Source organism: Cololabis saira, chromosome 5 (genome assembly GCF_033807715.1).
Source record: "Cololabis saira isolate AMF1-May2022 chromosome 5, fColSai1.1, whole genome shotgun sequence".
Classification (NCBI taxonomy): domain Eukaryota; kingdom Metazoa; phylum Chordata; class Actinopteri; order Beloniformes; family Belonidae; genus Cololabis; species Cololabis saira.
The window spans coordinates 16,882,819-16,893,349 of NC_084591.1; the positions used below are offsets into that span (position 1 = coordinate 16,882,819).

General features: G+C 36.3%; 7 non-coding genes and 1 pseudogene across 7 annotated transcripts; 5 read left to right on the forward strand and 3 right to left on the reverse strand.

The window, feature by feature from the left end:
• Positions 1-4,000: 4,000 nt before the first annotated feature.
• On the reverse strand, positions 4,001-4,141 carry LOC133444933 (U4 spliceosomal RNA). Its single transcript, XR_009782754.1, has one exon. It is a non-coding gene; the product is annotated as a U4 spliceosomal RNA (small nuclear RNA).
• An 806-nt stretch (positions 4,142-4,947) lies between these two features.
• LOC133444938 (U5 spliceosomal RNA) lies at positions 4,948-5,062 on the reverse strand. The gene has a single exon (XR_009782757.1). It is a non-coding gene; the product is annotated as a U5 spliceosomal RNA (small nuclear RNA).
• Positions 5,063-6,674: 1,612 nt separating this feature from the next.
• On the reverse strand, positions 6,675-6,829 carry LOC133444924 (U1 spliceosomal RNA; annotated as a pseudogene).
• A 934-nt stretch (positions 6,830-7,763) lies between these two features.
• On the forward strand, positions 7,764-7,904 carry LOC133444925 (U4 spliceosomal RNA). The gene has a single exon (XR_009782746.1). It is a non-coding gene; the product is annotated as a U4 spliceosomal RNA (small nuclear RNA).
• A 372-nt stretch (positions 7,905-8,276) lies between these two features.
• LOC133444927 (U4 spliceosomal RNA) lies at positions 8,277-8,417 on the forward strand. Its single transcript, XR_009782748.1, has one exon. It is a non-coding gene; the product is annotated as a U4 spliceosomal RNA (small nuclear RNA).
• A 357-nt stretch (positions 8,418-8,774) lies between these two features.
• Positions 8,775-8,915, forward strand: LOC133444930 (U4 spliceosomal RNA). The gene has a single exon (XR_009782751.1). It is a non-coding gene; the product is annotated as a U4 spliceosomal RNA (small nuclear RNA).
• Positions 8,916-9,288: 373 nt separating this feature from the next.
• On the forward strand, positions 9,289-9,429 carry LOC133444926 (U4 spliceosomal RNA). Its single transcript, XR_009782747.1, has one exon. It is a non-coding gene; the product is annotated as a U4 spliceosomal RNA (small nuclear RNA).
• Positions 9,430-9,801: 372 nt separating this feature from the next.
• On the forward strand, positions 9,802-9,942 carry LOC133444929 (U4 spliceosomal RNA). Its single transcript, XR_009782750.1, has one exon. It is a non-coding gene; the product is annotated as a U4 spliceosomal RNA (small nuclear RNA).
• The last annotated feature ends 589 nt before the right edge of the window (positions 9,943-10,531 follow it).

Genomic DNA, 10,531 nt, shown 5'->3' on the forward strand with positions numbered 1-10,531 from the left:
AATTACTCCAGTGAAGTATAGATAACCAAAATTTCTACGGTAAGGTAACAAAGTATTTGTACTTTGTTACTTGACACCTCTGCTTCTACTGCAATAAAATGACCATTTTATGACAACCTATTGACAACCTGTTGTGAACTGATTGTAGCAGGTTTAGTGTCCTAAAAGTAACTTTAAGGATGCAAAACCTAAGCTCTCATTGATTGTACTTTTAAGATCAGGGATGCAAACTTGTCAGCTTCAGGTTACGGCCCGCTTATTTCCCAAAATATGGTAGTGAAGTTAATCGTGAAAATATATACACATATGTTGTAATATATATATATATATATATACAGTGTATATATATATATATACATATATATACAGTGTATATATATATATATATATATATATATATATATATATATATATATATATATATATATATATATATATACATATATATACAGTGTATATATATATGTATATATATATATATATATATATATATATATATATATATATATATATATATATATATATATATATATATACACACATGTTATGATGTCCTAATATAAATACAACATAATGTAATAATATATATACATGTTATAAGCCAGGGTGCACACAAGCCGGGACTCGATGGCTGGTCTACTGCATGTTTTAGATGTTTCCCTGTCTTCAACACACTTGATTCTAATCACTGGTCGTCATCAACATGTCATCAAGTTTACACAGTTCTGTTGGTGACAGGCAGGGAAACATCAACATGCAGTAGACTAGCCCTCGAGTACCGGCTTGTGTGCACCCCTGTTTATAAGGTAATAATGTATATATGTTATAATGTGAATATAAATATTACTAAGAAAGCTATAGAATTATTGATTTAATATAAATACCATGTCATAGCTATCTGTTTCTTGTTATTTTCATATAAAAGTACGTTTGTCAATGTTTATAATTATTCACAAGTATGCAGTGTCATAACTACATCTCTGACGTTCATAACAAACCAAACTGTTTGAAAATCTGTTGAAAATGGAGCAAGTTAAGGTTGTTTAAGTCAGGGGTGTCCAAAGTCGGTCCTCGAGGGCCGGTGTCCTGCATGTTTCAGATGTCTCCTTGCATCAACACACCTGATTCAAATTACTGGTCGTCACCAGCTTGCCATCAAGGTCTGGACATCTGATTGGTTCTTTCCCCCCTGCCAAGCCTCTGGTCCTCTGACCAATCCGTTTCATTCGGACCGCAAAAAACAGATTGGTCAGAGTTTTTACAGGATTAAAGCTGTCAGAGAGGTCGGATGTTTTTCTTTCCTTTTTCGGAACACATTATTCACTGGCTACTCTCAGGATGGAAGGACCATTTCACCCAGTATAACAATAAATGTTTTTGAATACGATCACAGACTATACCTTTAATGACCTGCCTGGTTAAATAAAGGCCAATGACTGAATGAATATCAAATAAAGTGATAGAATTGTTTTTTTTTCTCTTTATCGTATAATGTTCACAAAGTCTAATGCAATTCATGTCATGGGTAGTGTATTTTGAAGGATCAAATACTCAACATCCCATATTATCCATTTTACATCGTGCAAGAAATGATTGGCGTGGCAATCAAACTTTGAAAATCGACTGTGCGCATGCGCAGAACCACAAAGTAGCATTTCTCTGCAGGTAGCAAGGATTGGCAGAACACCGGTCCCAAGCCCGGGTAAATGCAGAGGGAAGTGTCAGGAAGGCCAATTGGGTTAGAATCAGGGGCGATTTTAGCATCAGAGCTTTGGGGGGGCTCAGCCTCCCCAAAGTTCATGGACCACAGAACCCCTAGAGGGGTCCGGGGGCATGCCCCCCCGGAAGAAAAATTTGTAGATTTTAAGTAAAAATGGATCAATCTGGTGCACTTTGAGGTCAAAATGAAGAGACTAGATCTATGAAGACCTATACACATCAATATCTTCTTTACTGTTCTGTGGTTTTACCACCAATAATTGTTTCCCTATATATATTAAGCATACAGGTTATGGTAGAATTTTGCTTGCATAAATAATACCAAAATCACTTCAGGGGAGACTCAAGTAAAGTAATATTTTGCTTTGTAGGCAAAACAAAAGTAAAATTAAATCAAATCAAATGGAACTTCCTAACTTATTGGCTGGAACAATATTCCGACAAGATAATAATATACTGTAAGCTAAAGCAGGAGTTTGCAGTCAACTAGTTGAAATTAATATGTAATTAATATGTAATATGTGTATTTGTGGGGGTCAAAATCTATTTAGGGTGTACCTACTACCACAAATAGATCAGTGTATTGGAAACACTGACTATTCAATTGTGTGACTAGAAAGACACCAATAAATCTGAGAAAATGTACTTTAAGACTAAATTGTCTTGGAAACGAACATTTGAAAATCACATTGTATTTTTTAGTTAGGCTACTTAAGGCCATTTCATCACACATTCATGCAAATTGTCTCTTTTTGGATTCACTCAAACTCTTGTGTGTGAATCAGCTTATATAGCAATCAACCATACACATTTTCTACAAATCTGACTGGTTAGAAGTTGGTAGGCTTCAAAATAGGGAAAGAAAAGAAAGAAAGAAAGAAAGAAAGAAAGAAAGAAAGAAAGAAAGAAACAAAGAAACAAAGAAACAAAGAAACAAAGAAACAAAGAAAAGCGTGCCAAGCTATAGCATATCGTCATCATCACATCAGACAGGCTGTGTAAGCAGCCACTTGCGATTCTGAAGGGCTTAATTTCATTCAGAAAACAAGAGACCCGTTTGAAAATATGTTCTTCACTTATGCCCATATTGTTTCTCAAAAGACATTGCATCCATTTAGACCCGCTTTACTGCGAGCTAGCATGATGGCTGGCTGGGTGTGTCATGGTAGCCTTGCCTATAGTCACCTGTCTGGCAGGCACAGTGACAAGTTATTTTGTTTAGCTACTACAACGGTATGCGCTAATTTGCATATCAATATGCGCTAATTGAGTAACTAACGACTCTGACTGCTCAATGCTCACCTCACAGTTTCATCATGAGTGGGGACTGGGGAGAACGATTGTTGACTGTGAAGGGCTACTTCGTTGCTGCAGTGTGTGTGTGTGTGTGTGTGTGTGTGTGTGTGTGTGTGTGTGTGACCTGTGTGAAGTGAAGGGATTAGGCACATAGATGGAGGAGGGAGCGCCTGGCAGTAGTGGTTCTAGAAACCTTTCGGGTGGGCTGAGTCAGGGCCCCCTTGGTGGACTGAACCCCCTAAATGTTTGTCAGCATACCCTAAGAACATAGAGGGGGGAACTCACACACAGCGCATTGAGTGTAATCAGAAACTGCTAGTAATGACCACCAGAGGGGGAAAAAAAAAAAAAAAAAAAAAAAAAAAAAAAAAAAAAAAAAAAATTGTCTCTATTTTTTGGGGGGGGGCTGAGACTTCTTTTGGGGGGGCTCAAGCCCCCCCAAAAAGGGCCTAGTGGCGCCCCTGGTTAGAATACTGTTGGTCAAAGAAGGAGAAGATAGATGAACTGATATGATGATATAGCATAGTTTTCTATGCATTTCGGGGATTTGACCCCCCAAAATTAAACACTGGTTTAAGTGTTCACTTTATTTTAATGAGCAGTATATATATCTCTCTCTACATGTGAAAAATAATTCACCTTATTTTATGACATTTAAAGTTATTTTATGAACTTTATATTGCAAAGTAAGCAAATCTATAAGTACATTTTTGTTAGTGTTTATTACACATACAAACTTCATTAGTATGAACTTAGTTTATTACGAAAATGGCATTAATCCTCTGTCTGAGTTTAGTTCAAATAATCAAAACTAACACTTAAAAAAAATAACTTATTAATATTGAACAGTAGAATAAGTCTTTAGAAACGTATTTTTGAGAAAATGGCACCAATCCTATTAGAGTCAAGATTTGCCTTCATTAAATATCCAATCATTGTATCCAACTGATTAAACCTAACTTTTTATATTATACAAGTGAATAAGTCTCCTTAGAGACCGTCAAAAATTGCCTTCGCCGACTATATTTCAAGTCGTCTAGGCGGGGTATTGGGTAAAGTTTTCAACCAGCAATAATCACACCTCGGATAAACCTCATTGGTTACGATATTGCCACTGCGCAAAGCCGACGACGTTCTGCAAAGACTGCTGCGTCATTCAGGGACGTGGAACTTTTTGTTACGGTTTCAACGTGACACGCAAACATGCAGAGTACACGATCTATCTAAGATTATTCCAGTGAGCAAATTATTGCATCCTTAAAAATATATACTTGCAGCTAGAATGTGTACCCGCAGGCATAAAAAGTAACACATTTATATTGTTCAAAACAGCAGTTTTTACACATATTAGTTTCATCAAAGACACCACTGTCAAGCAGCGTAATTTATTGTTACTCTGTGGATGTAAAACTGAACATGTAACATTGTAATTGATTACAAAAATGTCACAACATTGAAATGATCCAACATAACTTTCTACATGTTTTACACAAACCTGTAATGTCCTTTATTATCCGACAATTCACGATTAGGATCTGGCGCCCCCTGCTGTGATTCCAATTGCATTGCACTGTAAATATGATATTGCACGTCTTGTTTTTCTTTTCTTTGCTGTACTTTTCATCCATTCCCTTTAATTGTCCTATGTTCAGCTCAACATACTTTGTGATTTTTGGTGCGACTAATTGTTCCACCATTTAGCATTAAATTGGGTGGAGTTTACACTAGGTGAGGGATGCAACGTTAAATAAATATATATTAAACAAAACATATGACGTTAATATACTTCCGTTTTTGCATTTAACATGAATAGAAAGCCCCGTTATGTTTCACGTTTAAATAAAGACTGACTTACTTGCTCGAGTAAGTGTTTTATTTCCCGTACGGGAAATAAAATCGGGACTTTTAAGCTTTTTTTTAACATGTATAGAAAGCCCCGTCAGAGACAGGGCGTCAAAAAATTAATTGAAACTCTTATTGTTCCTCTCCACGGAAATCTTTAGTAAAAGGCGAAAGATTTATACGATCTGAAAAGAAACAAGAGTGTATAATGTAATTGGCTCAAAGTGTCCGACCCGATTCTCCGCCATAGTAAACTTACTTACGGTTCTCGCAGTATGTAACTACCGTATTTATTTTATTTATTAATTAGCAATTTTACACAATTTGACACGGAAGTTGATTAAATATCGTGACAATAGTAAAATAAGATCCGATTAATTGAGGATAACAGATTTATATGAAGAATTATACCGCTCCACGCGTGATGCATTGTGGGAATATGATGACGTAAAACACATCCAGTCTCCAGTGATCCATTGATGTAAAAACATGCAGGACAGTTAGTAAGTGTTAGTTAGTAAGTAGTAAGTGGGCCTTGAGGACCGAGGTTTGGAAACACTGGTGTAGAAAATGTTCAAATGGTCATTGTAAATTAAGCATGCAACTTTTATATCACATTAATGCTCAGCTCGCACTTTAGAAAACTTGCACTGTGATCACTTGTACATTGTTGGACTCTTTCATCTACTTACTAAATCACTTACAGTGTTTTAATATTTATAGTAACTCATGTACTGCTAATCCCATTACTTGTTTTTATATTGTTTATATACTGCTAGAAAAACTACGGTTCCATATCTACATATTTAGAAAAATCTGTTGCACCAACTAAATTCCTTGTATGTCCAGTTACGAACATGGCAATACATTTTTTTCTGATTCTGATTATACTCTTTCACATTACAGCCAATGTACTTAAGGAGCACAAAAGAAAAATCGTAGATACATATCTATAATTCAAACAACATTAGTTACTTACGAGCAGTACTCGAGTTGTAAAAAACAATCAGGGGGATGGTGGATTTTATCATATGGGGACAGATAATTTGTGCTGATTACAAATAATATAATATATAACAAATAATAGCAGTGACCAAAACACCTGCAGAAATACTGCAGGAATGACATAGCAGCAGTTAAATGCAGCCTTCTGTAAGCTTTAAATATCCACTGGGCTTACATCAAATACATCAAAACACAACAATAAAAAACAGTTTTCTGAATTTATCAATATGACTCTGTCCTTCACAGGATAGGTAAAATGATCACTGCAAAAACTCAAAATCTTAACAAGAATATTTGTCTTATTTCTAGTTAAAATGTCTCATTTTAGTAAAAACAAATGTCATTACACTTAAAACAAGACTCATCACTGGAAAAAACAACAATTTTCACCTGTTTCAAGTAGATTTTCACTTGAAATAAGTAGACAAATCTGCCAGTGGAACAAGATTTTTTTGCTTGTAATTAGAAGATAAATCTTATCCCACTGGTAGATTTTCCTACTTATTTCAAGTGAAAATTTATTTGAAACAGGTGAAAATTGTCAAATAAGTTATTTTTCTGGTGATGACTCTAAATGTTGAAATAGCATTAAAACCACATTCATTGATGAAACGACATAAGGGATGGAAAGGGGGGATGGCAGTTTTACAGGGGGTTGATTTTGACCGTTTTTATTTAAGGGGGGGATGCCATACCCCCTCATCCCCCCTCAACTCGAGTACTGCTTACGAGTTTTAGTTGTAACACAAGGCAGAAACCATGTAAAACTGCAGTAAAGAAGATATATATAGTTTTCCTTGAACAGTTAAATCAGGGGAGAGCGCGAACGGAGTCCCCACTACCAGAAATTATGCAGTCGAGATTCTCACATTTGGGGAATTCGCAAAAGGTCAGCAAAGCCCATGTGCAATGGCTGAGCCTTGCCTTGGGTGAACCACCTTTCTGATCATGGTGTCTCCCCCAGGATACAGGGACCGGAACACTACACTATTTCAATACACAAATCGACTGTGTACTAAAAAGTGACAATTGATGACGTTTTCATTATAAAAGATAAAAAAACAATCTGAAAACTGGTATCTCCCATAATGCATTGCTGAATCTTCAACGCTACAGCTAACTGGAGAAAATATCAGTTTTCCTCCGATTATCCCCACACGAATGGCCCACAACCAAACAAGAGGTTCAAAAGACACAAAACTGAACTAAACTGAAGATATACATTTTTGATTCAAGTGTGTTTTTAAAATAAGAGCATAAAATATACAAATCAGAGGTCTGTTTCTGCTCACAGTGCAGCTACTTCCAGTTTCTTTGGAAGGAAGGAAGTTGCATGTCCTGCTTTTGCCACTTATTGGTAGTGAGTGTGAATAACTAGGGTTGATTTATAACGGAATTTTAACATGTTTTAAAGCGGGGTGGCCAATCCTGATCCTCGAGAGCCCCTATCCAGCTTGTTTTATATTTCCCTGCTTCCTCACACCTGATTCAAAATACTCGTCATCATTAGTTTGTTATAAAGGTCTGGACACTTCTGTTGTTGAAACAGCTACTTTTATCACGGTGTGCTGATGCAGGGAAACATAAAACATGCTGGATAGGGGCAATAGCATATTTACAGCGCAATGCATTTGCAATCACAGCAGGGGGTGCCAGGTCCCAATCGTGAATATTCGGATAATAAAGTACATTTGCAGATGTAAATTGAACACGTGTAGGCTTGTGTAACACATGTAGAAGTTTATGTTGGATCAAAAGGTATAAATTTAGGGATTTATTAATTTGCTAAAAGGAATAATCCTACCTAGATCGTGTACTCTGCATGTTTACTTGTGACATTGAAACCCTGAGGAAAAGGTACACTTCCCTGAATGAGGCAACAGTCTTTTCCGTTCGTATGTATCTTTGCGCAGTGGCAATATCGTAACCAATGAGGTTTATCCGAGGTGTGATTATTGCTGGTTGAAAACTTTACCCAATACCCCGCCTTGACGACTTGAAATATAGTCGGCAAAGGCAATTTTTGACAGTCTCTAAGGAGGCTTATTCACTTGTATAATATTAATCAAATTAGTTTCTAAAGGTTAGTTACCCTAATTTGAAAGATTCTTAATGAAGGCAAATCTTCAGTTTTACATCCATACAGTAACAATAAATTACGCTGAAAGTGGTGTCTTTGATGATAGGCTACCAATATGTGTAAAAACTGCTGTTTTGAATAACATACATGTTACTTTTTATGCTAGCTAGCAGGTATACATTCTGCTAGCAGGTATACATTTAGGATTTATTAATTTTCTAAAAGGAATAATCCTACCTAGATCGTGTACTCTGCATGTTTGCTTGTCACATTGAAACCCTGAGGAAAAGTTCCACGTCCCTGAATGAGGCAACACTCTTTGCCGGTCGTATGTATCTTTGCGCAGTGGCAATATCGTAACCAATGAGGTTTATCCGAGGTGTGATTATTGCTGGTTGAAAACTTTACCCAATACCCCGCCTTGATGACTTGAAATATAGTCAGCAAAGGCAATTTTTGACAGTCTCTAAGGAGGCTTATTCTCTTGTATAATATTAATCATATTAGTTTTTAATGGTTACATTAATTTGAACAATACTTAATAAAGGCAAATCTTCAGTTTTACATCCATACCGTAACAATAAATTACGCTGAAAGTGGTGTTTTTGATGATACTTATATCTGTAAAAACTGCTGTATTGAATATGTTACTTTTTATGCTAGCTAGCAGGTATACATTCAGCTTGCAGGTATACATTTAGGGATTTATTATTTTGCTAAAAGGAATAATCCTACCTAGATCGTTTACTCTTCATGTTTGCTTGTCACATTGAAACCCTGAGGAAAAGGTACACGTCCCTGAATGAGGCAACAGTCTTTTCCGTTCGTATGTATCTTTGCGCAGTGGCAATATCGTAACCAATGAGGTTTATCCGAGGTGTGATTATTGCTGGTTGAAAACTTTACCCAATACCCCGCCTAGACGACTTGAAATATAGTCGGCAATGGCAATTTTTGGCGGTCTCCAAGGAGGCTTATTCACTTGTATAATATTAATCAAATTAGTTTCTAAAGGTTAGTTACAGTAATTTGAACGATACTTAATATAGGCAAATCTTCAGTTTTACATCCATACAGTAACAATAAATTATGCTGCTTGAAAGTGGTGTCTTTGATGATAGGCTACCAATATGTGTAAAAACTGCTGTTTTGAATAATATGTTACTTTTTATGCTAGCTAGCAGGTATACACTCTGCTTGCAGGTATACATTTAGGGATTTATTATTTTGCTAAAAGGAATAATCCTACCTAGATCGTGTACTCTGCATGTTTGCTTGTGACATTGAAACCCTGAGGAAAAGGTACACTTCCCTGAATGAGGCAACAGTCTTTTCCGTTCGTATGTATCTTTGCGCAGTGGCAATATCGTAACCAATGAGGTTTATCCGAGGTGTGATTATTGCTGGTTGAAAACTTTACCCAATACCCCGCCTTGACGACTTGAAATATAGTCGGCAAAGGCAATTTTTGACAGTCTCTAAGGAGGCTTATTCACTTGTATAATATTAATCAAATTAGTTTCTAAAGGTTAGTTACCCTAATTTGAAAGATTCTTAATGAAGGCAAATCTTCAGTTTTACATCCATACAGTAACAATAAATTACGCTGAAAGTGGTGTCTTTGATGATAGGCTACCAATATGTGTAAAAACTGCTGTTTTGAATAACATACATGTTGCTTTTTATGCTAGCTAGCAGGTATACATTCTGCTAGCAGGTAAACATTTAGGATTTATTAATTTGCTAAAAGGAATAATCCTACCTAGATCGTGTACTCTGCATGTTTGCTTGTCACATTGAAACCCTGAGGAAAAGTTCCACTTCCCTGAATGAGGCAACACTCTTTGCCGGTCGTATGTATCTTTGCGCAGTGGCAATATCGTAACCAATGAGGTTTATCCGAGGTGTGATTATTGCTGGTTGAAAACTTTACCCAATACCCCGCCTTGACGACTTGAAATATAGTCAGCAAAGGCAATTTTTGACAGTCTCTAAGGAGGCCTATTCACTTGTATAATATTAATCAAATTAGTTTCTAATGGTTAGTTACAGTAATTTGAACGATACTTAATAAAGGCAAATCATCATTTTAACATCCATACAGTAACAATAAATTACGCTGCTTGAAAGTGACATCATCTTTAATGATAGGCTACTAATATGTGTAAAAACTGCTGTTTTGAATAATATACATCTGTTACTTTTTATGCTAACAGGTATACATTCTGCTTGCATAAGTATACTATAACTATATATATAAGTAGTCTTTCTCAATCCTGCTCCTCGTGGGCCCCTTTCCTGCATGTTTTAGATCAGCACACCATGATACAAGGAGCTGTGTCAAGAACAGAACTGCCCGGACCTTGATGACAAGTTTATAACGACCACTGATTAGAATCAGGTGTGTTCATGCAGGGAGATACCTAAAACATGCTGGATAGGTGGATCCAGGACCAGGGTTGGAGACCCCTGATTTAGATTTTAGATGAACACACCTGATTCTAATTAAAGGTCCTCATTAGCTTGTCACCAAGGTCTGCACAACTCTGTTGATGACTCAGGTACTTGTATCACGGTGTGCTGTAGCAG